Source organism: Bubalus kerabau, chromosome 18 (assembly GCF_029407905.1).
Source record: "Bubalus kerabau isolate K-KA32 ecotype Philippines breed swamp buffalo chromosome 18, PCC_UOA_SB_1v2, whole genome shotgun sequence".
Taxonomy (NCBI): Eukaryota; Metazoa; Chordata; class Mammalia; order Artiodactyla; family Bovidae; genus Bubalus; species Bubalus kerabau.
Window position 1 is genome coordinate 63,470,380 of NC_073641.1, and position 26,964 is coordinate 63,497,343.

General features: G+C 38.6%; 1 protein-coding gene and 1 long non-coding RNA gene across 2 annotated transcripts in view; both read left to right on the top strand.

The window, feature by feature from the left end:
- CTNND2 (catenin delta 2) overlaps positions 1-26,964 on the top strand; it is a 1,122,555-nt gene that overhangs the window by 317,978 nt on the left and 777,613 nt on the right. The gene's annotated exons all lie outside the window — the stretch shown is intronic.
- LOC129633263 (uncharacterized) lies at positions 8,975-12,212 on the top strand. The gene is made up of 3 exons (XR_008704985.1): positions 8,975-9,080; positions 10,995-11,046; positions 12,182-12,212. It is a non-coding gene; the product is annotated as an uncharacterized LOC129633263 (long non-coding RNA).

The window sequence follows — 26,964 nt, forward strand, 5'->3', positions numbered from 1 at the left end:
TACTTAGAAGTATAAAACAGTGTGCATATTTTCCAAGGTCATGACTGCACTTTGAAGATGTGTTTCTTTTCAAACTTCACAAATACTAAATGAGATGGCTATCTTGTTATTCTGAAATTGTCATCTCTTTGAGGTAGGGACTCCTTTTTCTGTGGGTAGCCCTTTTTTTTTCCCCATGGTTTTCTGAATCGTGATATTATTTATTCCTAGTACAATCCGCCTGCACCTTGGAACCCAGAGAAATAAATTCTGAATGCATAAAAGTCCATGTGAGGAATTGCCTCCAACTTCCAAATGGAAGGTCATTGCTTAATATTTATGCGGTCTCCGCTGCTCTTTCTTCATGCTCCATTCAGCACCAGTGTGCAAGTCTTCAGCTTGCTCTCTGCGTGTATTGATAAATAGATCTGCTCCAAATGGTTGCACTCCAGCTGGTTGCCAAGATGACACACTTTATAATGTTTCAGAAGTGTCTTCCAGACTTGAACATTGAACCTGATTTTCTTTGATAAAGAGAGTTCTGCTTTTTTAGGCAGTAGAGGTAGCTTGCCAAGTTGTATCAGAGGTTAGGAAATAATCCAGAGAGGGTAGAAATACTCACTGATTGTCTACACTGTCATCACTGCCTCTTGCTAGTGGATATTAGCCATTTACCCAAATTCTGCCACCCCAAGTCTCTGTTGCCTTTCTAGTAAAAGTTTTATCTCCATAATTACTGAGGACAGGAAGTCTCTGCTGCAACCGCTATCTGGATGGAGGTAGTACAGCAGTATGCTCCTTTGCAAAAATTGCCTCCACTTTAATAGATATTTCATCCCAGAATAGAAGGAAGGGGAAGACAAAGCTGATATTTCCTGTAGAGTGATCTGGGCAAAGGTACTTTTGAAATTGGCAGTAGTTATAGCTATGAAAGAGTCTATTAACCAACTTATAAACAGTCATGTGTGTATATGTGTGTGTTTAATTTCCATTGGAAGTGTAATATACATGCTAAGTAGGTTATGTATCAAAGGATCGTTTGTAGTGTTCATTTAAGGGGCAGGTTTTTCCCATTTTTCTTTCATCTTCTTTAAACCCCATTAAAGTGATAGTACAATCATGAATGAATGAGAATTAAACTATTGATGCTAGGAGAGTCTCAGAACATGAAGAATTTGAATATATGTTTCTAGAAGACTGCAAATTAGCAGAAGAGCTTTGATTTGTGACATAAAGCAGGGGACAGAGAAATTCAGAATCCTTGAAGAAAAGCTGGCATGAAGGATAAGGGAAGGCTGGGAGCTTGGAGCTAATCTGCTGGCAGAACCCAGAGAGGGTCCGGCCGCAGACAAGAGGTCGACAAGGCAAGACCAAAAAGGGGCCTGAAAACAAGGGGTTGAAAAAATAGCCTATCTACCTTAGGAGAAGAGAAAGCAAACTCTTTCCTATGAGGAATATAAGGATCTGATTTACTAAAGCGCTGTCATAGAAGCAGGGGGAAACAAAAGATGTTAGTAATAAGATGAGCATGATGAACTTTGGGGTACTTGTGTCTTTTAGTATTGTGGTTTTCTCAGGGTATATATTGGGACTTCCCTGGTGGCTCAGATGGTAAAAGCATCTCCCTACCAGGCGGGAGACCTGGGTTCAATCCCGGGGCCAGGAAGATCCCCTGGAGAAGGAATTGGCAACCCACTCCAGTACTCTTGCCTGGAAAATCCCATGGACGGAAGAGCCTGGTAGGCTACAGTCCATGGGGTTGCAAAGAGTCGGACATGACTGAGCGAATTCACTTTTCTCAGGGTATATGCCCAGTAGTGGGGTTGCTGGGTTATATGGCAGATTTGTTGCTAGTTGTTTAAGGAATGTCCATACTGTTATCCATAATGACCATATCAGTTTACATTCCCACCAACAGTGTCAGAGGGTTCTCCCAGCATTTATTGTTTATAGATTTTTTTTTTAAATTATGGCCATTCTGACTGGCGAGAATGTGAAGCAATTTTCCTCCAATTAAGAAATAAGCAAACAAAAAGAAATAAGAAAGAATATTAACCATGTTGAGATGTGGCCAAGTTATGATTCTGAAAAAATATTTGGGAAACTGTAGATGTTAATCATAAAAATGTGTTTTTCCTAACATCCCTTCAGAAATAAGGGGGATGATTAAGGGAAGTCTCATCCTCCCAATCTCAATTCTTTTTCTCTAATTAATTTTTATTTGACTATGGGCTTCCCTGGTGGCTCAGACAGACATGACTGAGTAACAGTTTCATAGTTGTTTTACAGCTTTGTGTTATTTTCTGCTGCACAGCAAAGTGAATCAGCTATATTTATGTATATCTATATCTATATCGCTCCTCATTTTTGGATTTCCTTCCCATTTAGGTGACCTCAGAGCATTAAGTAGAGTTCCCTGTGCTATACAGTAGATTCTCATTAGTTATCTATTTTATACATAGTTTTTCAAAATTATATATGTGTCAGTTTCAAACTCCCAGTTCTTCCCGAACTCTTCTTCTTCTCTAGTGTCCATACCAATCTCGACCCAACACACCTGTAAAAATTATTTCAGTAAATAATAAACAAGGCCCTGGTGAGCTCCATTTCTACCCCATCTGTGTCCTGCCTCCCTAAAGCTTCTGCCCTCTTTTTTCCCTTCTTGCTTAGATGTGTGTTCATGCTCAATCAATCAGTCATGTCCGGCTCTGTGCGACCCCATGGACTGTAGCCCACCAGGCTCCTCTGTCCATGGGATTCTCCAGGCAAGATAGCTGGAGTGGATTGCCATTTCCTCCTCCAGGGGATCTTCCAGACCTAGTGACCATAAGACTCCACTTTCTCACTTTCTGTCTAATCATTACCCCTTTTTCAGGGGGTGGTAACTTCTTCTTCCTAAAGATAACATTGAACCACCATCCCCCACACTCTTTCCTGTACTATATTCTTCTGAATCTTGCTTCGTAAGATTCTTTCTCAAACTTTTAACTCATCCCACTGGTCCATATTCTTTGTCTAAAAATGTGCCCAAATCATTGCCTCCATCCTGTATTTATATGGGGAAAAATCTTTGACTTTTTTTTTTATTTCTTTTCAAGCTATATTTCCCTTACCATCACCACCAAATGTTTTGAAAGGGTGCTGTATACTCTTTGCCTCTAATTCTTCATTTCCTATTGATATTTCAACCTATTGGCTAAATCATCTGCCCTCAATATGGCATTAAAACTGCTCCAAACGCTCATGATGTCTGGGCTGCCAAAATAATAGCCTCTTTTTGTTTCTTAACCTATTGGCATATTCATAGCATCTAAGACTGCAGGCTGCACATTTAGGAAATGGTTTTTACCCTGAATTTTCAAGCACCACTTTTCTTGTTCTCTTGTTTCCAAAACTCTTATTTCAATCACTGGCTCATCTTCTTCCATCTTTCCCTTAAATGCCCTGTAATTCTACCCCAAGTTCTCTTGTCACTCTTCACAGACTTTCTGGGCCAATTCATGTTACTTTGTATTCAACTACCACCTACTTAAAACATCAAAACATTCAACTTTGCTGACCTGTCTTTCTGAATTCAGTGTGGGATTGCATGGAGACAGGAACTGTTGAGCACGCAGCTTCTCCTGTGGGAGAATCCTGGTTTGTCACCTCTCCTCTTCCAGAGAAGTAAAAGGCCTGTAGCACAGGCTTGGGTTTAAGTAGAAGAGAAGACGACTATCCATGAATTTTACATCGTCGTGAAGCAGAAGGGAATAGTGCTTATCTACTTCCTTCTGCCCGAAGTCCCAGGATTTGGATTCTTAGGACTTCCCTGGCAGTCTAGTGGTTAAGACTCCATGCTTCCACTGCAGGGGCATGGGTTCAATCCCTGTTAGGGGAACTAAGATCCTGCATGCCCATGGTGTGGCCAAATTAAATAAATATGTAAATAGAAATGGTTTAGTTTAAGCTGTGAATTCTCAAGGGAGCCCGTTGTGAAGTTTATGAGTGCCTTTAAGAAGGGGAGACAGTCACCCTGCCCCATGGCTGTGTGTGTGTGAGCCGGTGGTCATGCTCTGGTTCCACTGGGACTAAAAAAATATATTGAGAAAATAGAGTGATATGTACAACCAGATAAAGTTTTCTTTTTCTGGTGAGGTTATGGTCCCTTGAAAGTGGAGAAGATTGATCCCATTGTGTAGCCCAAAGCCAAGGGGTTGGGAAAGGAGTTTAGATGAGATAGGGGACTTCTAAGCACAGGACAGAGTTAGGTGCAGCAGAAGCATGAACCTGATTCTGTCGACTGGATTTTGGACTAAGAAGGTAACTAGTTTCATAAGTCATTCCCTTTAGAACTCAGGAAAGTTCTGTAAACAAAAAATGGGGAACACAGAAAGGTCTCTATAGGGACCTGCTTGTTTTCAGTGCCCCCCCCCCTTCCTTCATATTCCTCAATCTTGAGGCAAAACAGTTATGGGACAAGAAAGGGAATAGATTTAGATAGGTTAATCATAAGCTCAGAAGAGGAACTCAGCTTTAGGGAGAGTGGGTTTCATTGTGTTTACAGATAATTACTCCCTTTCAATGATAGCTTCGTAAAGAAACACCTTCTCTTTCCCTATTCCTGGTTAATACCCAAGGTGAAAGGTCAGGTGTAAAATGATGAACTATACCCCCTATCCACTCAGAATCACTAAAAGCCTCAAGTCTAGCCATCATTGGAAGAAGGAAGATATTTGATTCCAAATGAAGGTTTTACACAAATGGATGGAACAAAGTCTTAAGCTGAAAGACAATATTTTTAATAACCTAATATAACTAGGGGACTTCCCTGGTGGCTCAGACAGTAAAGCGTCTGCCTACAATGCAGGAGACCTGGGTTCAATCCCTGGGTCAGGAAGAGCCTCTGGAGAAGGAAATGGCAACCCACTCCAGCACTCTTGCCTGGAGAATCCCGTGGACAGAGGAGTCTTGTGGGCTACAGTCTGTGGGGTCGCAAAGAGTTGGACACGACTGAACGACTTCACTTCCTTCTGGAATCAGACTGAAATATTTTAAGAAACTCTGTACCCAATGGAAAAAGAAAGAATTCTGGTGCTAACCATAAATATACAAATTTATTTCTAGATTTTCAATTCTATTCCATTGATCTATATTTCTATCAATTTTTCCATTGATTACTACAAATTGAATACTTAAATCTCCAAATAATATTGTTGAATTTTCTGTATTTCTCTGTTTTTGCTTTGTATATTTTGGGGCTCAATAGTTCATTGCATTGTAAGTATAGAGATTTTATATATTCTGGATGGATTGACCCTTTAATTATTAAGAAATTTCCCCCTTTATTTGAATGACATTTTTGTGCTTTTTATAAGAACTTTTCATTTTATATTGGAGTATAGTCTATTAGAAGTGTTGTGATAGGACATTTTTTTTGGTTAAAGTTTATTTTATGACAGTCTGTGGTTTTGATTGGATTGTTTAATTGATATAATTTTAATGTTTGAAGTAGTTGAATTTATATCTGTCATTCTTTTTGTTTTCTATATGTCTCATTTTTTTTTTTTTTGGTTCTTCCCTTTATCTTTCCTGTTTTCTCATGTACTAAATGGATATTTTCTAATATAATATTTTAAATCTTTTGATACTTTGTTTTTCTACATTTTTAGTGCAGTTTTGTTTCACAAGGAATTGGTTCCCGGAGACCAAAATTCTCAGATGTTTAAGTCCCTCATGTAAAATGTGACTATACACATCTTCCTGCACACTTAAAACCATTCCTAAATTACTTACAACCCTTATTCAGTGTAAATGCTATGTAAATATTATAAATTCATTGTAAATGCTATGTTAATGGTTACCAGTGCAAAGCAAATTCAAGTTTTACTTGTGAGAACTTTCTGGAATTTTTTTTCCAGAATATTTTCCATCTGCTTGCTTAAAACTGCTGATCTGGAATCCATGGATATGGAGGACCAACTGTGGTTGCTCTAGGGCCTAAATATACATATTAATTTACCAGATTTACACAAAATTAATCCCAGGGAGCTATGAAAGGTTATCCTTATATAGCTTATTTCCTTCTTCCCATTTTATTTTGCTTTTATTATTATATTATTATATCTGTGTTCTATCACAAAACCAACAATGTATTGTTATAATTATTCTTTATAACTTTGTGTTTTTAAAAGAAACTGAGAGAAGAAAGGAGAGCAAGAATATAATTATAAAATTTTTTAACCCTTTCTGTTTCTTTCCATTTGTTTGCACTTCTGCTTATCATCTGGCGTTATTCCTTACTCTATTGATGCTTTCTTCCCATCTACTTCCTTTGTGCCATTTTTTGTCAAATATATTATATTTATATATGTTATAGGAGAAATTTCATAATGACATACACATATTAAAAATAAAAAACATTTCCATTAAGTACATAATTACCTTGAATGGTGCTTTTTATTTTTTCATGTTGATTTGAATTAAGGTCTGATATCATATACTTTCAATATGAAGAAGCTTCCTTAGTGCTTCCTATATAAGCTGGGTGTGCTAGCAATAAATCTCTTACTTTTTGCTTATTTAAGAATCTATTTATCTCACCTTCATTTTTGAAAGATGTTTTCCTGAATATAAGATTCTCTGCTGATGGTTTATTTCCCTTTCAGTACTTTGAGTATTTCATCCCACTTCTTTTTGTGTCCATTGGTTCAGATGAGAAGTCAATTGTTAATTTTATTGATATTTCCTTGAAATAGTCATTTTTCTTTTACTGCTTTCAAGGTTTCTCATTTATTTTTTTTTTAAGCATTTTAACCATGGTATGTCTGGATGTGAGTCTCTGTGTTTATTCTCCTTGAATTATGCTGGACTTCTCAGGTGTGTAGATTACTGTTTTCCATTGAATTTGAGATGTTTACAATAATTATTTGTTTTTTTTCTGTTTCTGTCTTTCTCTGTCTCTCTCTTGTCCTTCTGGTACTCCTTTTACATGTATGATTAGAATGCATCATGGTGTTCTCATTGCTCTGAGCTCTGTTCAGTGTCTTCATTTTTTCTTTGCTTTTTCTCCTCTGATCTTTAGGTTAAAGAATTTCTGTTGGTCCATCTTCAAGTTTACTGCATCTTTCTGATGTCAGCTCAGATCCACCCTTTCTCTCCTCTGGTGAATTGTTCATTTCAGTTAATGTAGTTTTCAGTTACAAAATTTCCACGTGGTTCTTTTTGATAATTTCTATCTATTGATATTCTGTGTTTGATGAGTCATTGGGCATATATTCCTTTTATTCTTTATATATATAATATATTTATATAGGCTTTTGAAAGGTTGTTGCGGAACCACGCAAAGATGCCGGAATTCTTGGCCTCCGGAGGAGAAGAATTCAATCTGGGGCCAGAGATGAGGCTTGATCACTCAGAGCTTTTGTGTAATAAAGTTTTATTAAAGTATAAAGGAGATAGAGAAAGCTTCTGACATAGGCATCAGAAGGGGGCAGAAAGAGTACCCCTTGTTAGTGTTAGCAATGGAGTTATATACTCTCCGGTGAATCCAAAGAATGTCTGGAGGTTGTAAAGACCTCACCAGACCTCCTCCCATAATTTACATTTTAAAATAACAGGATTAGCCAGAAGGTTTAATCCAGAGACTGTCCTCAGGCAGGATACATTATTGTTACGTAATCCTAAGGAATGTAGAGGGGGGAAAAAAGTTTGTCCTTTCTTCCTCCTTGAGAATTCCAGACCCCTCTCTCCTTGGGGACCCCCAGACTTCTTATCAACCTGCCTAGGAAATGACTCTGTCACTATGTTGGGTCTTCATTGCTGCTCGGGCTTTTTCTAGTTGAGATGAGTGGGGGCTGCGTTCTAGTTGTGGGGTGCGGGCTTCTCATTGCAGTGGTTTCTCTTGCTGAGGAGCACAGGGCCTAGGGCATGTGGGCTTCAGTAGTCTTGGCAGTTGGGCTTAGTTGCCTCACAGCATGTGAAATCTTCCCAGACCAGGGATGGATCCCATGCCCACTGCAGCACTGATTCACTGCACCTGAATTGGAACAAGCTCTGGGATATAGTGACGGACGGGGAAGCCTAGGGTGCTGCAGTCCGTGGCATCGCACAGAGTCAGACATGACTTAGCGATTGAACAATCCCTGCATGGGCAGGTAGACTCTTAACCCCTGGACCACCAAGGAAGTTCTCCTTTCATTCTTTAAACAGTTTCCTTTAGGTGTGTGGACATGTTTATAACAGCCGCTTGGAAATCTTTGTCTGCTAAATCTCCCATCTGGGCCCCTTCAACAACAGTTTCAAATATCTGCTTTTGTTGTCCTTTATATGGGTCCTGCTTCCCTGTTTCTTTGTGTATCTCATAACTTTTGGTTGAAACCCTGATGTTTTAGATAAGAGAGATATTTTGCTGCAGTTCTAAGTACTGATCCCTCCCCTAACACAGATGCCTGGGCTTGTTTCCATTGTCTGCTTATGTAATTTTTTTTTTTTTTTTTAAGTAACTTGGGTAGACTACTTTAGTGAGGTCTATTTTCCCTGGTCAGTGCCTGATGCTGCTCCTTAGAGGGTACCCCTTAGGCATATACACAGTCTCCCTTACCGCCCTCCCTCTCTCCATAGTTGACTTCAGGTTAGCCAGGCTCTCTTTCACTGACTCTTTCTTTGATCCCCTGACTCTTTAAGATCCGCTCCAACCCCAGGAGTTGTCCTCATAGCTGTCGCTTTCCTGGATTCTCTGGCAAACTTCTAGTATGTCTGTCACTTCACTTATTTATCATGGAGCTGCCAGCAGCCTATTGTTTACCACCAAGATCTTTGTTTTCGATATAGCCTTAGGTTTAAACTTCCCTAATGCTCTGTTTCTAATACAGCCCATCCTATTAAGGCAGAAGACTGGAGTTCTCTGTTCTTTCTTATATCTTGCCTTTCCCCTTGATAATCTGCACCACTGCTCTGGAGGTGGGGCCAGGACAATGGCCCACATTTTTGGAGTGACACTCCTTCACAGTGAGGAGGGTGCTGAGCTGGGATGGTAATTCCTGGTCTTCTCAGCTTGCCTCTCCCGTCATGGAACCATCTCCTTACCAACATACAGGGGTGAAACCAATTGGAGCCAAACTGTAAGCATGCTGCCGCTAGGATAGAGCTTTCACTGACTTTGGGCTGGGTGAGGAAAGAGCGCTCCAGACCTCTCAGTCACATTGCCTGAAGTAGAGCTTTTCAAGATGAAGCTGCAGGGGATAGAGAAGCAATGCTGGGAGTTTGCCCTTCCTGAGAAGAAAGTACAGCCCTAAACTGGGAGGTGGTGAGAGAGGGAACCCTGACTTCTGGTCCCAGCCACTCAGAGTAGAGTTTCCATCTCATTTATGGGCAAGGAGGGGCATGTGCAATTGTTCAAATGCCAGAAACTCTCTTTTTACCAAGATTGAATTGATTATCTTGGGTTAAAATTTCTCCATTTGTTATATGCTTTTAAGATAATTTCCAGAGACTTTAAATGATTAGTTGTTTTTTTTTTTTTTTTTTAATCATTCTTACCAGTTATGTTTCTTTCACTGGGGGAAGGGTCCTTGAAGCTTCTTGATGGAAGCCCATTCTTAGAAGGGCTTCCCTACCAAGTCCAGTTTTAGAATCTCCATTCCTCTAAAAAGTTCTATGTTCTTTTCCAGTTCATGCTTGTTTCCAAGCTCAGCTTCGGGCAACTACTAATCTGCTTTCTGAGTCTATAGGCTTGCCTTTTCTAAACGTTAAATGGCATATTAAAATGGCATCCTAAATATGTCATCTTTTGCCTCTAGCTTCTTTCATTTTTCATAATGGTTCTGAGAGCCATGCATGTTTCAGCATGCCTTAGCAGTTCATTTCTTTTAATGTCTGAATAGTATTTCATTGTGTGGATATTACACATTCTGCTAATCCATTCCCAGTTACTGAACATTGGTGTTGTTTCCAGTGTTGCGCCATTTTGGATAATGCTTCTATAAACAGCTGCATACACATCTCTATGAGGGCATTCATTTTCATTTTGGGGGGGGGATATAGTCTTAAGGAGTGTAATTTCTGCGTATGATGAGTCTATGTTTAACTTTTAAGAAACTGCCAAACTTTTTCAAAGTGGCCATGTCATTTTGCATTCCCACCAGCAATGTATGAATGTTACAATTTTTCTGCACTCCAGACAGCATTTGTTATTATCTATCTTTATTGCAGCCATTCTGCAGAGTGTGAAATGTTGCCTCATTTTAAAATTGTGATAATGAAATAGTTATTCCCCTAAGTAAAACTTTTTACATTTTTGAAAATTACTGTCTAAAATATCTGAAGAAATTCAGTTTTGTCTGAGGGGAAAACTGGCATAATTATAAGTTACCAATATTAAGTGATATTGCGTATAATATTTTTGAAATAATGATATGTATTAAAGTGATGTACTATTTTCCCCCTGAGATCTCACAAAGGAGCATTTTAATAAAATGTTCTATAATGTTTAGACATCACAAAGGATCCTAAGGTACATAAATTTGATTCTTGAGAACATATTTGGACAATACTATTTTAGAAATACAGTTTTGACTTGATGAGATATATTTACCTTATTAAATTCCTCATCTTCAGTCTTAAAGAATGTTGCATTAGGAAGTATTAATTTAACATAAAATTTCACAGTTCTTTGTTGATTTCACTATTAAATTTTTAATCAACCTACTTTTTGAAGGATGTTTCTATACACTCATATGGTCTAGATATAATCTTACGTTTGAGACAAGGCATGAAGGTGAATGCCTGAGAAATCCTACCTTCTAGGAAACTTTTCCAGAAATAGAGACATAGAAATTGCTTTTTTCACTAAAATTTCTATGTGGGTGATTTTTATAGGCTCATAAAAATTTTAGAGCTTAAATAGATGTTCAACATCAGCATGTCCATTCATTTTATTTTAGAAATGTGAAAACTGTGTCTTAGCATCAGATTTTAGTTGTAAGTAAAACCTTAAAACTTTCCCTTATATTAAAAATAGATGTTTGTGTTCACAGGAAATATGGTGAACAGAATCCTTATCAATCAAGCTATGTGGATGTCTTTGTGGTAACTTAACAATGCACCCCTTAATATAGTTTGAATATTATCAAGAACTTAATGTTTTTATTTGATGTTATAAAATATAGAATGGAATGTTTTAAAATTAAGTATCTTATCTTCCATATATTAAAATAGTAAGGCCTTTCTAACATGCTAATGATATGCTAAGTCACTTCAGTCGTGTCCGACTCTGTGTGACCCCATGGACGGCAGCCCACCAGGCTCCTCTGTCCCTGGGATTCTCCAGGCAAGAACACTGGAGTGGGTTGCCATTTCCTTCTCCAATGCATGAAAGTGAAAGTGAAAGTGAAGTCACTCAGTCGTGTCCGACTCTTAGCGACCCCACGGACTGCAGCCTACCAGGCTCCTCCATCCATGGGATTTTCCAGGCAAGAGTACTGGAGTGGGGTGCCATTGCCTTCTCCCTTTCTACCATAGAATAAGACAATTTCATAGTAATAAAATCTGTCCATGCTTGTTCAGGAAAAGAAGAAGAGATATTTGCTTCAGAGGAGTCCAGAAAGGACCCCCATGAATGTATGCAAGCTTAAAGTATTATAACCTGCAAGGAAACTTCTCTTACAATGGGAAAGTGTATAAATCTTCTGATCTTTAAAGACCTGAATGTGATTCCTGGTCATGGAAGTAAAATTCCACAAGCCACATGGCACAGCCAAACAATAAATAAATAATACCTAAATGTAAAAGATATTCCTATAAAATGTGTAGAAAAAAATGTGGAGAGTGTCTTAATGACATCAGGATGGGAAAAGCTTCTTTAAACAAGCCTCCCCCAACCCCCATAAAATGCAAAATCCATAAGGGAAAATAATTGATATTTTAAGACCATATCAGAATTAATATTTCTATTCAGCAGAGGACAACATGAAAAAACAATTTAAGAGATGTACAAAATCTCTTACATCTGAGAGACTACAAGAAGCTATGTTTATTTACCATTAGAGAATTAATACCTGCTATATATAAAGAAACAATAGAAATAAGTTTAAAAAGAAGAGTGCATCCAAGTGGGAAGATGGGCCGAAGCATTTAACGGAGCAAGCTGCCAAAGGAGAAACCAGAAACTCTTCTTAGTAATTTGTTCATGCAGTTTAATAAAAAGATGGTCTCTTTGTACTAGTCAGTTTGGAAGAAGGCAGATGATCTCAAGTGGTGCCAAGAACCAGGGAAACAGAATCCTGGAGAAGGAAATGGCAACCCACTGCAGTATTCTTGCCTGGAGAATTCCATGGACAGAGGAGCCTGTTGGGCCTGGGGTCACAAAGAGTCAGACACGACTAAGTGACTAACCGTCTTTCTTTTATACCAGTCAGTTTGGAAGAAGGCAGATGATCTCAAGTGGTGTCGAGAATGGGGAAACAGAATCCTACTTTCAGGCCTGGTTGGCATGTGTACTCATCAACCCCTGAAGGACCCCACTGTGGCTGAACTGGGTGAAATTCGGGCTGCAAGTGTGCAGTGTCCTGCAGTCCACTCTGGTGGACATCATCAGGAACATTCCCCTAGCTCACAAGGAGCCATTCCTAACACACTCCCATCCTAGTGTTGCAAAGAGCAGGAGACATGCCTCAAGGAGTGAAAAAGCAGTTCACGGAGAACTCTGAATCACCCCAAGTAATGAGTTTAGTCTCCACAGGCATGAGGACTCAGAAATACAATGTTACTAAGAAAAAAAAGGAAACAGAATTCAATGACACAACAGATCTTTTTCAAAGGTACACATATAAGTAGATAACCATATGGAGAATGAATTAGAAGAATGTATAAGGGGATGACAGAGAATAAGATGGTTGGATGGCATCACGAACTCAGTGGACATGACTTTGATCTAGCTGCAGGCGTTGCTGATGGACAGGGAAGCCTGACGTGCTGCGGTCATGGGGTCGCAAAGAGTTGGACACAACTTAGCCACTGAACTGAATTGAACTGATATTAAATAAACTTGGATGAGTTGCTGTGAGAGAAGAGGAGTTGAATTGAGAACAGAAAATAAAGAGGAGGATGACCAAAGCAAATACACACACACAAACAAGCATACAAAAAAAAAAAAAAAAAAAGTCATCTTTCCTAGACCACAACAGGTTTTAACCTGAGGGGAAATATGCAGATACATTTCCTCATTTTCTTCTTGAAATTTAAGGAAGTTTAACTTTCAGTCAATTTAACTAGCTTTGTTTCTTATTTTTTTCAATAAAGTATGACATATCATAGCCTGTTTGATGTTTGGGAGTGACTCTACATTAAATACATTAAACTCTACATTAAATTAAATATATTAAAAATATTGAACAAGTGTTCAGATATAAACAACATGTGCCTTCAAATAAAACATAAAATAGATAAAACTGAAGATGGGCAAAATAGCCGATGGTGTTACTCAGTTCTTGGTCTCTGATTCATGAGGTCCCCTAATAGCTGCCGTTTTTGTTTATTTGTTTTTTGTTTTTCTTTTGATAAGTTCAAACTGTCCTGTTTTAGAGGTAGAAATACTTGTATTATTTCCACACAAATGCCATCATCACTCTTAGTGATGTGAGCACCCTGGAGAATTTTAGAGACCCCTGGAGTTCCTATGCCACCTGTGGAGAACAGATGTTACATTGTGCACCAAAGGAATTTGTCCCATCCCCTTCTTTATTTTTATTGGCTTCAGGCTTATTGTCTCATATATAAGCTCCCCCTATTCCCTTTTCTTGGTTAGGCAATGAGAGTGTAACTCATGTTTAGTAACTCAAGTAAATACTTGGTATATATTTTTCAAAAATACTGACTTGGAATCTAGTGTTTTTTTTTTTTTTTTTTTCCCCATAGCGTTGACATTTTCATTTTTTCTGCTACCTGACTAAGTCGTTGGCAAATATAGAATTACAGATACTTAGAGTGGCAAGGGACCTCTGGGGTCACCTGGTCGAATCTGCTGGCCTGGTTCAGCTCATTGAACTTGCATCACGCACCTTCCCGCTGAACACTGTCCTGTGTAGAGGAATTCCCATGTCACAAATGAGCCTGTTCTATTTGGTGGCACTTGTAACTGCTAAGTAGTTTTCCCATTTGTCTCTGTCCCACCTGGTCCAGGGCAAAAAGGGAAAGTCCAATTTGAAAAGGATACTTCTCCAGATACTTCAAGATGGCAGTCAGGTCCCTCCAAGTCTTCTCAAAAGTTGTAACCGTTTTTTGTTTGTTTGTTTGTTTTTATGGCTACGTTACCATCCTGGAGATGCTATAATTTGGACACTCACAGTTTTATAATGGGAGAAGGCAATGGCACCCCACTCCAGTACTCTTGCCTGGGAAATCCCATGGACGGAGGAGCCTGGTAGGCTACGGTCCATGAGGTCGCTAAGAGTTGGACACGACTGAGCGACTTCACTTTCACTTTTCACTTTCATGCACTGGAGAAGGAAATGGCAACCCACTCCAGTGTTCTTGCCTGGAGAATCCCAGGGATGGGGGAGCCTGGTGGGCTGCCGTCTATGGGGTCGCACAGAGTCGGACACTACTGATGTGACTTAGCAGCAGCAGCAGTTTTATAATATTCAAAAAAGTGGTGAAGAACAACCACTCTTCTTAGTCTGGATGCAGTATGTCTGTTACTGCTACATAAAGTTGTAATATTTCTAGGGGCCAAGTCACACCTAGATTTCTTTGAGAATCAGTGTAGCATGTGGATCATGACCATGAACTTCAGACCTAGAGATCCATGGATCTCATTCCACGTTGTGTCACACGTTCTTTGTGCAGCCGTGGGGAGGTTCCTAAACCCTCCTCTTGGCCTCAGCTGCCTCATTAACTGGTATTACTACCTGGTAATGTTATGAAGATTGAGCTAAGTAAGTGATACCTGTAAAATGCTTAGCATTTTAGCAGAGAAAATGTGCTCAAGGACTATTTCCCACTAATTGTAGTGTTCTATGCATGTTAAGGCATTAAGCTTCCGTATCTTGATCCTAGACCATAAAATATTTTAACTTGAGGCTTAGGACATTTATCCTGATTAAAATTCTGTCTTTCAAGGTTTAACCCATCATTCCAGTATCTTGAAAATTCACTGAATTCTTTCTTTCCAAGTAATAACTCTTCCTAGCCAAATCACAAACAAAGTCAGCTGCATACTATAAGATAACTCCTTGTCATTTGAAATAGTAGATACTTTTCCATGTTGTCATTAAGTATCAACCTCTATCTACTGTTACCTCAATAAATTTTTAAAATGTTTTCTGAAGGATTTTAGCTACAGGTTCTCTACAAATATTTTTGATACCTTGATGCAGACCAAACATTATATTATATTATGAGTCGAGTTCTAGTAGAGGAGGCTGGTATTAAAGCAAATTATTAAAAGCACTGTAATGCACACCTGACGTAATGGCATAATAGAGAACATCTGTTCTAGGGAATACTGAACAGCTGCTGGTGACCCTACCTGGATGAACTAGGGTCTGCCTTGTAGAGCTGGCAGCATGTGCGTAGGTCTTGAAGAATGATCAGAAATAATAGGAGTTAAAGGACATTCCAGGATGCTATAAACAGACTTCTAAGATGCTTGACTACAGTCCACAAACATTGTCTTTGCAGAATTCCCTAGTTCTTCCAGGACTGATGCATCTATTAAAAAGACAAAAGATCTGTATTATAAGACTCGCTTTTCATGATCCAATTTTGGAGCCTCGTGATGACCAGTAATTTTTCAAATGCTTTCTGAACACCTCTGCAAATTAACTCAAATTTTATTCACCATCTCTACCTGGCAACTAAATATAGATGAAGCAGGTTCCTGGCTTAGCAAAAATACTGAAAGATCCTCCAGCACACCAAATAAGGAGAAAGAAGGACAATTTTGCATGACTTTTAGATTAAAACACCAATGAGGACTGTGTATATGTGTGTGCATGTGTGTGTAAAACTCTTCTAAAGCTTTTACTTTCCTCTTTACATATAAAACTTATTGCATAGTCTAGAGCAAGTATTTCATTTTATCAAAAGCACACACGAGTATATTTTTGTGGGTGGGGTGTGCAGTGTCATGACTTCCTCTCTCTGGGGTAGTGCTAATCTTGCTGTCTTTGCCTCTCTAAAGAGAGAACATTAATTACCCAGTGACAGCCACCAAAGTCAGAGTGTCTAGCAAAATGGCAAACACACTCCAAGACCCACCCGCTTAACAACTCGTTAAGTGACATGAATACCCTGCTTCTCCAATTTGTGATGGTTGATGGAATATAATTTTGTAATTAGCAATGTGTGCATTGCTCATATGACAGTGTTTTATACAGTCTCAATGAATTATGTAAATGTCTTACCTGTGAGCTTATATTTTAGTTTTTACCTAATTACTAAATGCCACACATGCTATAGTGTTCACTTTGAAGACAATGCAATTAAAAACTTAAACCGAGGTAATCAGGAAGCCACAACAAGCAATCAGCCTGAAATATGCAATCAATGGAATAAGAGGTAAACATTCCTGCGTGTTCGGGGGAAGGCAGGCAAGGTGGTATCAACCAGGTAACAAAAGATTGGGTGGAAGAAAAGTGTCCTTTTGCTGTGCTTGCAATGGGAAAACTCCATAATCAATGCTTCCTTAGATCTTAGTTGATTTTTATTTACGTTAGGACCTCAGAGTTTCTATTCCGCACTAGGTATCTGGTATACTAGTAGTTTGCGCATGCGTGCTCAGGTGTGTCTGACTCTTTGTGACCCCGTGGACTGTAGCCTGCCAGTTTGCTCTGTCCGTGGAATGTTCCAGGCAAGAATACTGGAGTGGGTTGCCACTTCCTACTCCAAGTAGTTTGGAGTAGTCTTTAAACATGCTGATATGGCAACCCACTCCAGTATTTTTGCCTGGAGAATTCCATGGACAGAGAAGCCTGGCGGGTTACAGTCCATGGGGTCACAAGAGTCAGATTCTTTTTCGACTCTGTGGACTGCAGTCTCCTGCACTGCAGACAGATGCTTTACTGACTGAGACACCAGGGAAGCAATATATATATGTATGGATGTATATTTTAAGTGTCTAGATGTTCTTTGTCTTCAACTTTTTCTTTGTTATTAGATTTTGGCTGTGTACTCATTATTATTTTTTTTTCTGATTTCTTGATATTACCCACTGCTTCTTGTTCCTAGTATCAATGACTCTTAAGCTCCAGATCATTTGTAGTGCTGATCTGAGATGACTGACCTTCTTAGAATTGTGTCTGTAACAAAAAACAATGTATATGGTGGAGAAGGGTTGCTAGTGACTGGTCTAAGGGCTACTTATGATTCATGACTGAATTTTTGTGAGGTCCATTTTGACTGCTTAGCATATTTGTATCGTATCTAGAATTTTGAGTGTAATTCAAGAAAAATTCGCAAAGTAGTGGGCTGGTAGCAAAATCATCAGATAGGATTGATCTGTCTTATTTCATGAGTTTCTTGGGTTGGCTAGTCCCTTCCACAGTGAAGTCTTCCTCAAATGAAGAGGTGGAGAAAGATAGACTGACTCTTCCCAGAATAATTGAGGATAGGTTGTTTTTTTTTTTCATGATATCATGAGCTAGACTTTGAACTTTAAAAATAAAAAGATAGAAACCTAGATGTGCCAGGTCTTCAAACAGACCCATCAAGAGAGGGACATCCAGTTTTCCAGTTTTAGGTTCAATCTTTGAGTGTATGATTCATTTAATCAACTTTTAATAGTGTGATATAAGGGTAGCATGTGAAGTAAAAGCTGCTCAGCTGTGCCTGACTCTTTGCAACCCCATGGACTATATAGTCCATGGAATTCTCCAGGCCAGAATACTGGAGTGGGTAGCCTTTCCCTTCTCCAGGGGATCTTCCCAACCCAGGGATCAAACCCTAATTCCCGCATTGCAGGCCGATTCTTTACCAGCTGAGCCACAAGGGAAGCTATAAGGGTAGCATAGAGATTTATTACTTTTACTGTTGCATATGGTTTCTCAATTGTTCCAGCACCGTTTGCTGAAAACATTATCATTTCCCCTCAACTGAAGGGACCTTTTGTTGAAAATCAGTTGACCATGTATGTGTGCAGCATGCTCAGCCACTCAGTTGTGTCTGACTCTATGCAACCCTATGGACAGCAGCCCATCAGGCTCCTTTGTTCATGGGATTCTCCAGGCAAGAATCCTGGAGTGGGTTGTCATGCCCTCCTCCAGGAGATCTTCCCAATCCAGGGATCTAACCCTGGTCTCTTAGGTGTTTCCTGCATTGGAGACACTTTACCGCTATCACCGTCAGTAAAGCTTGTGAATGTATACTCTTGTATTATATGTTTTAGACAAAATGGTTTCCCCCCAGTGTCCCTAAACAAAAGTCTGGTGGAACTAATTTTTCAGGACAAAGTCCCTTTCCTATGCAGACTACAAGTAAGAAACAAAGGACATACTGATTTCATAGCTATTTTGCAGGTGTCATTTTTATCTTCTTTTAAATATTTTTATCTCCTTTTATGCTCTGGCAATTTCAGCCATATAGTCTTTTCTCTGTACACTATTCCCAGTGCATTTTGCTGAAGTTAATTGTTAGACTTTTTGTTTTTTTTTGCTGTTAGTATTGCTGGATTTTTTTTGTTGTTGTTGCTGTCATTTCACCTCGCTTCTAAAAATAGAAAGGAAAATAAATTACATGCCCCTTTAAGGACAGAGCCTGGCATTCAGTAGACTCTGAAAAGATCTGTCTGTTGAATGAATGCACAATTGATAGATACAGGTTTATCGATGGTAGTTATATTTTTGAATTTCTTTTGAATATATTTTTTGTAAAAGTTTGGAACACCTGTAAATTTGAGAGAGATAAATTGTCGATCATTGCAAATTTCCTCCTGTTAATTTTCCTTAGTTGGAGGCAAATCATTTTGGTTTTTTCCCCTAATATCTTCTCACAAAAACCACTTTAAAATTACTTTTAATAAATATAAATTTTTCTAAATATTCTTCCTTCATTTCTTTCAAGTCTCCTTTCAATTTTATATTTGAAATTACATCTATCCATGGCTGGTCAATAAAGAATCAGCCTGCGATGCAGGAGACTTGGGTTTGATCCCTGGGTCAGAGAGATCCCCTGGAGAAGGAAAGAGCAACCCACTCCAGTATTCTTGCCTGGGAAATCCCGTGGACAGAGGAGCCTGGTGGGCTGCAGTCCATGGGGCTGCACGAGTTGGACACAACTTAGTGACTAAACCACCAACAATATTGCAGCTGAAATTAAATCTCTTTAACAAAACACAACCTACGCAGCATATTTTGTCAATGAATAAAATGACACGGATGTCAGTAAGTACTAAAAGGAAATCCTTGTTGTCTTATGTAAATGAAAATAGTAGTTGGGTATTTTTACTCATCCTTATAGAGAGATTTCACATTTGTGCCTCTTTCTTCTTAACAAGCCACTCAATGCCAGTTATTCCTTTTGAATGAAGGTGGTGACTGGAGAGTTCTCCTATTTCTGAGTGTTCAATCTTCATCAAGCCAAAAGCACTGACATATGTAAAATAGTTAGTGGGAACCTGCTATATAGCACAAGGAGCTTAGCTGGTGCTTTGTGATGGCCTCAATGGATGGGATGAGAATGGGAGGGAGGTTGAAAGGGAGGGATGTGTGTATACATATAGGTGATTCACTTTGTTGTACAGCAGAAACTAATACAACATTATAAAGCAGTTATACTCCAAAAAAAAGACATAATCTTTTTTTATCATATAAATTGCTAATATAGTATTCTCCATGCCATTTCTACCTAATTTTCATAAGAGTTTTTTTCATCAAATATATATACATTTTGTTATTCCTTATTTTATTTTATTTGACTCTCTTGAATTTTTGTTTGTTTGAATTCATTCTTGAACCTAATTCATTGTATATTCTCATCCATCTTATCCCTACACACACATACACACACACACATATACAAGTAGACACACTTTTGCAGGAAAATTCATCCAGTTCTGAACTGGTGGGAATTAAGCAATATATTTCCCCTTGTCCTCTTTTAAATCTCAGCTTAAACACTAATGCTGTAGAAGATCCTGTTGTTATTCTAGATCACAGTGACTTCATGAATTTCTCCATGTAGTCACTCAAGTGTGTAACTTTAAAACCATATTTAATTCTTATTCTCTGTCTCTTCCAATAAAATGGAAGGTGGGGAGGGACCATTTCTCTCTTTCTTGGTTTATATCCCCACCACAGAATTGTGTTAAACACCTGTAGAGGTTTAATAACTATTAATTAATGAATTAATTAACAAACATATTGTATTGGAAAGCAGAGACATTATCCTACTGACAAAGGTCCGTATAGTCAAGTGTGTGGTCTTCCCAGTGGTCACGTAGGGTTGTGAGAGCCAGACTGTAAAGAAGGCAGAGTGCCAAAGAACAGATGCATTCAAACTGTGGTACTAGAGAAGACTCCTGAGGGTCCCTTGGACAGCAAGGAGATCAAACCAGTCAATCCTAAAATAAATCAGTCCTGAATATTCATTGGAAGGACTGATGCTGAAGCTGAAGCTTCAATACTTTGGCCACTAATGCAAAGAACTGACTCATTTGAAAAGTCCCTGATGCTGGCAAAGATTGAAAGCAGGAGAAGTGGGCATCAGAGGATGAGATGGCTGGACAGCATCACCAATGCAATGAATATGAACTTGGGCAAACTCCAGGAGATGGTGAAGGACAGGCATGCTGCCGTCCATGGGGTCACAAAGAGTCAGACACGACTGGGCAACTGAACAACACAAGAACAATTAATGAATTAAAAATAAAGGCATGTGAGTTTATGAATTTCAATATCTTTCTTAAAAGGGGGAATAATAAATCCTCTCTGGTGATCCAGTGAGATCTTATCTTAAAGTCTTTGGCATTTATTCTAACACATAGTAAGAACTCAATGCAGGAAGCATTTTGCAGCCCTAGCTTTCACTTTTCTACCAGCCTGTAAAGAAATAAGAATAACCCAGTGGAAATTCATCAATGCATCCTTCTCCTGATTTGGCATTTTTTCCCTCTAAAATAATGCCAGAATTCCTGAAGGTTAAAAGTGTCATGCATGTATGGAGAAAGGAATATTTCCACTGGAAACTTTTCAGAGACCTACAGGGTAATTTAAGTTTTACATTCTCATTCAGGGGGAGCAGTTTGCAGGTAAATATTCTCCTTATGGTGCCAAAAACAAACCTGTCCTTTCATAAATGTTACTTTGAAGGACAAAGTCATAGTAGATTTAAAGTGATGGAAAAGTTACATGTTTTGGAGTAGAACAACTGTTTCAGTCACGGGGAAGTTAATATGAAAGATGCAAATGTTATTTGCTAGTTTGCTTTTTCTCTAAGTTTTTGTTCTCTTTGATATAATTGTTTCAACTCCACTTTGAAGTAGATGGGATATAAAGAAATGTTTCAGAGGATGTGGTTAAATGAATCCGTGCTCTTGTGGTGATGGGTTTGCTTCTGTTGAGGCCATGTTTTTCTAGAAAGCACTAGGCAAAGCCATAGTGTTATCATTTTAGTCATTGTAACTGCATGGTCAGTCCAATCAGTTGTGCCATTTAGGATGGTTGGAATAAAACTAAATCAACAAAAACTGTTCAGATCATGAGCCAATATGACTACAACTGAGATATCTATTTATTGACAAGGATTCTTTTCAAGAACATGGTCAAAACTATATTATTACTCTTGTGTTTAGTACCAAAATTCACTAGCTGTGTTTGCTTTCTATTGATATTTGATATTAAGCTGTCTACTTTTATATCTCCAATCAATCCTGTATTCATTATGTTTTATGTTGGTAAGAAAATAACTTCATCCCATTTTTGGTCATTTAATGTAGGTCTTGACTTGGGAAATATAATCTATTCAGTATAAATTCCTATATACAATCATCACTTTAAAGTATATTGAGAGCTAGGAAGATGACTTACATGACCCCTTACCAAAATTTTGTGTTAGGTAATTATTGGTAAATCTGCAAGTAGACACAAGTGTTCTTTTCTCTTTTCTCTAATTATGATGTAAGCCCAGTGTTTGGGGCCCCATTCCTTGCATACAGAGACTATTGGACTTTAAAGAATCCATTTGAGGAATTTGAATGTAGTTTCATTATGAATCAATGATTGATTTTTCATTTTTAAAACAGTGTATTTTCATCTGTAGATTATATATGCAAGCCACGGAGGCTTTGGGATGAGGGAAGGAAAGGTGATTAAGGGCAGCTTACAGAACAAGCCAACTCCAGCAGGAAACTTTCATATACTTAATGAAGCAGTCCTTAATATAGGACATAGCCTACATCCCTGGGGGATGGGAAATTCACAGGACAATTTGAATAGAATCTTTCCATAACATTTATTCTAAAACTGCTTCCTCTTCTGAGTCAGACCTTTAACCAAGTTCTCTTGTGTTGCATGAAGGGACTGTGTGTTTGATATTTATTATTCAAACATCTAAATAAACATCTAAATAAAATAAGCTGTACTGCATTGTGTTTCAAAGATATGTATCATGTCTCTATGTTATTTAATCATATTTATATAAACTATAGTGATGTTAATCGCTCAGTTGTGTCCAAACCTTTGCGACCCCATAGACTATAGCCTGCCAGGTTCCTCTGTCCATGGGATTCCCCAGGCAAGAATACTAAAGTGAGTAGACGTTCCCGACTCCAGATATAAACTACACTGATGTGCTATATATACAGTTTTTTCCTCAATAAATATATAAATTCCAGGTTCAAGGATATCTACCATTATCTACAAAAATCTCTAGAAATGTAAATGAAACTTCTGGAACATATCCCACATTAATTCTCAATTGTGAAATCAGCATGCTGGCTATTGGAAAAGTAAAATATTTACATTTGTCTCATAATTCAAGCAAAATCCAATGATTAATATAATGAACATGAAACTTTAATAAATTGAAAATGAAAGTTTAATAAATTGTTTTTCTTTTGCCAGGATATAATTACCTGCATTATCCGCCAGTGAGTGTGTATTGTTGTTCCATTGCTAAGTCGTGTCTGACTCTTTTGCAATCCCATGAACTGTACACACATATATATTGTAAGATTATTTTCTCAGAAAGGCAAATACGGTAGTCCAGTATCTGATATATATTTTGCATATTTTCCTTTATGTTGATTTTACAAGTTTACATAGAGTAGAATTATTTGAAAATGATACATGTAAGTGTGCTCATGTATATGCACGTGTGCATGTTTACACGCTTGCAAGTGCTCACCCAGGGAACTCCTGAGGATCCTGGTTAAATAGCACAAAGCCAGAACTTGGACTTGGCCTTGATCTCTGGCATGAGACAGTGTCAAACAGGTCAAATGTTGGCTAACAGGTCATGATTTCTGTAGCATAGACTAGGCTTCCCAGGTGGCATAGTGATACAGAATCTGCCTGCCAATGCAGGAGATGCAAGAGATGAGGGTTCAAGCCGTGGGTCGTGAAGATCCCCAGGAGGAGGAAATGGCAATCCACTCCAATATTCTTGCCTGGAAAATCTCATGGACAGAGGAGCCTGGTGGGCTACAGTCCCTGGGGTCGCAGAAGTGGGACACGACTGAGCATACATTCACATAAATAGCTCGTTAGGACCCTGATGGGTCTGGTGTGCACTGAGCATCCAAAGGACCATTTGGGCATTGGGCATTAGGGAATGCTGGGAGTTTCATCAGAGTCACTTGGCTGACTGTACCTGGCACATGGACCTGGAACCAGGAAGAACTCCAGAGAGAGGGGCGGGGATTTACAGAGGACAAACATAGAAACTTACAAACAGATATTAAGACCTGGGTGCAGTGACCTATTGTTTTAAAATATAAGTTTAGAGACGTCCATGGCAGTCCAGTGGTTAAGAGTTCATGTTCCAATGAGGGGTTTGCGGGTTCAATCCCAGGTGGAATAGCTAAGATCCTGTATACCTCAGGACCAAAACCCAAAACATAAAACAGAAGCTATATTGTAACAAATTCAACAAAGACTTTAAAAAAAAATAAGATTAAGTGTTATCATTATTCAGGTAGGGTGAGGCCACCTGAAAAGGTGAGGCCTTTTTTTTCCTAGGGCGAGGCCACAGGAAAAGACCAGGATCAGTCAGGAGGCTGAGGGAGCAAGGGGACACCTGTGGGCAGGAGCATCTGTTGTGGTTTCCTCTGGAAGAACAGGTGAGGCAGGGCAAGCAGGTATCGGAGCAAATGAGCAAAAACGATTAGAACCTGGAAGCGGGGGTGGGTTACCTCTTTTCAAATGTGCTGAGCTTACAAGCTTATAGACTCTTGAGAGTCCCTTGGACTACAAGGAGATCAAACCAATCAATCCTAAAGTAAATCAACCCTGATTACTCATTGGAAGCACTGATGCTGAAACTCCAATACTTTGGCCACCTGATGCGAAGAGCAGACTCATTGGAAAAGACCCTGAAGCTGGGAAAGATTGAAGGCAGGAGGAGAAGGGGACAGCAAAGGACAAGATGGTTAGCTAGCATTACCAACTCAATGGACATGAATTTGAGCAAACTCCGGGAGATAGTGGAGGACAGAAGAAAATGACATGCTACAGTCCACGGGCTCAAAAAAAGTTGAATGCGACTCAGCAACTGAAGAACAAGCTTCCATGATACTGTCAAGAGACTCTGGGCCATAGGGGCTGCCCCAGATTATCTAGTTCCTGGCCTGTGGGGTGATTAAGGAAACAGAATATTGGACCTGAGGATGAGAGCCTAATAGGGAAGGTAGTGGGATGCAGGGCTCTAGACTGGTTCATCTGCATATGAAAGGCAAAGGGGAGGGTCCTTCACTATCCCTGGAAGGGACAATCTCTCCAGAGGTGTCAAAGGATCAGAATTACAGAAAATAAAGTGCATGAGTCATACGCCTATGACACATAATACACTTGGGAAGAATAACAGCAATAATAGTAGAAGTTACTACTTTCATAGTTTTTATTTAAGATATTGGAGATTTTTAAAATCTAGAAATGGAAAACATCATTCATTAAACATTTCTTTTCATTAATATCAAAATGCATTTAATACATTATTTTAAATATATCCAGAAAGCATATTTAAAAACAAATATAAAGCTCAGTGTTTGGCCTCAACTTCAAATTAATATACCTGGAAATAAGCTGTGCCAACCAAATAGAGGGCAGCCATAGGATATCTGTCATGCTTTGCAAGACAATACAGCAATGTGAACAGTTGAGACATACACTGTGATAACTTCAAAATTCAAATAATGAGGTGACTTGTGATTTTTTTCAGTGAAATATCCAAATACCTCCCAGTTTGGATGCCCATTCCCTCAGTACCAACAGATGGCACCAGCAGTTAATAGTGAAGGGTTATGACTCTAAGATAGATGAAACAATTAGAGATTCTGAGTTCCTTGTGCAGCACTGAGAAACGGGGATATCTTGATAATGTCATTTTTATATTCTCATCTAAACAGAATACTTACACCCTCTGTGTGGAATGTATATCTAAACTCTACTGTTGTGGAAACAAGTTCAGAAATTTAAAATATATTAATGATGACACCCATTGAAAGTGCAAACAGTTTCTGGTCAGCAGAACTCTTACACATGGGATTGAAAAAGACTAAATAATAAATAACCACTGGGTCACACATCAACTGTACTTTCAGAGAAAAACAAAGGACAAGGCAAATGAAGAGGAAAATATTGAGAGTATAGATTGAATTGTTTTAGATTTGGATTTAGGTGTTGGTTAAGTTTGTAGCACATATAGATAAAAGTCATATACCACCAGAAAGTCCCAGAAAGGAGATAATGACTTTTTAAAAATGCTTGTTTATTAATTATTCCTATTTAGATTCATCTCCTAAAACTATATGACTTACGAAAAATTGGAGGGCAATGCGTGTGTGTGTGTGTGTGTGTGTGCATGCATGGTCTCTCAGTCATGTCTAACTCTGTGCAACTCTATGGACTGTAGCCCACCAGGCTTCTCTGGAGAATACTGAAGTGCGTTGCTATTTCCTCCTCTAGGGAACCTTCCAGACCCAGGACTGAACCTATATCTACCACATTGGCAGGCAGGTTCTTTACCACTGAGCCACCTGTGAAGCCCAGAAGATAACATAGTTTCTGGTTAATCAGTAATAATTTAGTAGAATCTATTTATTTTTACCAGAAAGAAATAAATATCTGAGAGATAAAATAATGTACTGATAAGATGAGGATGCAAAAGATGCTAAATATATGTAGAGCTCCTCTGATTCCTGAAAGAGTGCTCGGGTGATAGTCATAGTGTTTTTTTGTAACTAGAATAGACTATAGTGATTTGATTATAAAAAAGTTATTTATTGTAAATTGTACCACTGAATGAGAATTATTTCTTGTTTCTTTCAATATAACATATTAAATAGCATTTTTACCTAAATGACAGTTATTATCATTTAATTCCAAAATCTATGAGGGCTGTGTGTATGGTGAATGCTGGGTTGTGATGTTTCTTAGCATTATGTTGTCAGCAAGGTTTTAAAGAGAGAAATTACCAAAACCTTTTTGCATTTCAAATCTAAACCTGACCTAAACTAATATAAGGCTATGCATACAGTGTCCTTACCCCCACTTGGTATGAGTAATCCCACATATTTCTGTAGAAACTTGAGTTTGCTTCTTCTGCGTGCTTCTCCTTGAGCCCACAGTATGTTTAGTAATAGCTTTTTATTCAAAAATCATCAATTCAGAAGCACATCAAGGTGTAAGCATTTTATATAAGGGATTTTTGTGGCTCAGCTGGTCAAGAATCTGCCTTCAGTGTGGGAGACCTGGGTTCAATCCCTGGTTTGGGAAGATCCCCTGGAGAAGGGACAGGCTACCTACTCCAGTATTCTGGCCTGGAGAAGTCCATGGACTGTATAGTCCATGGGGTTGC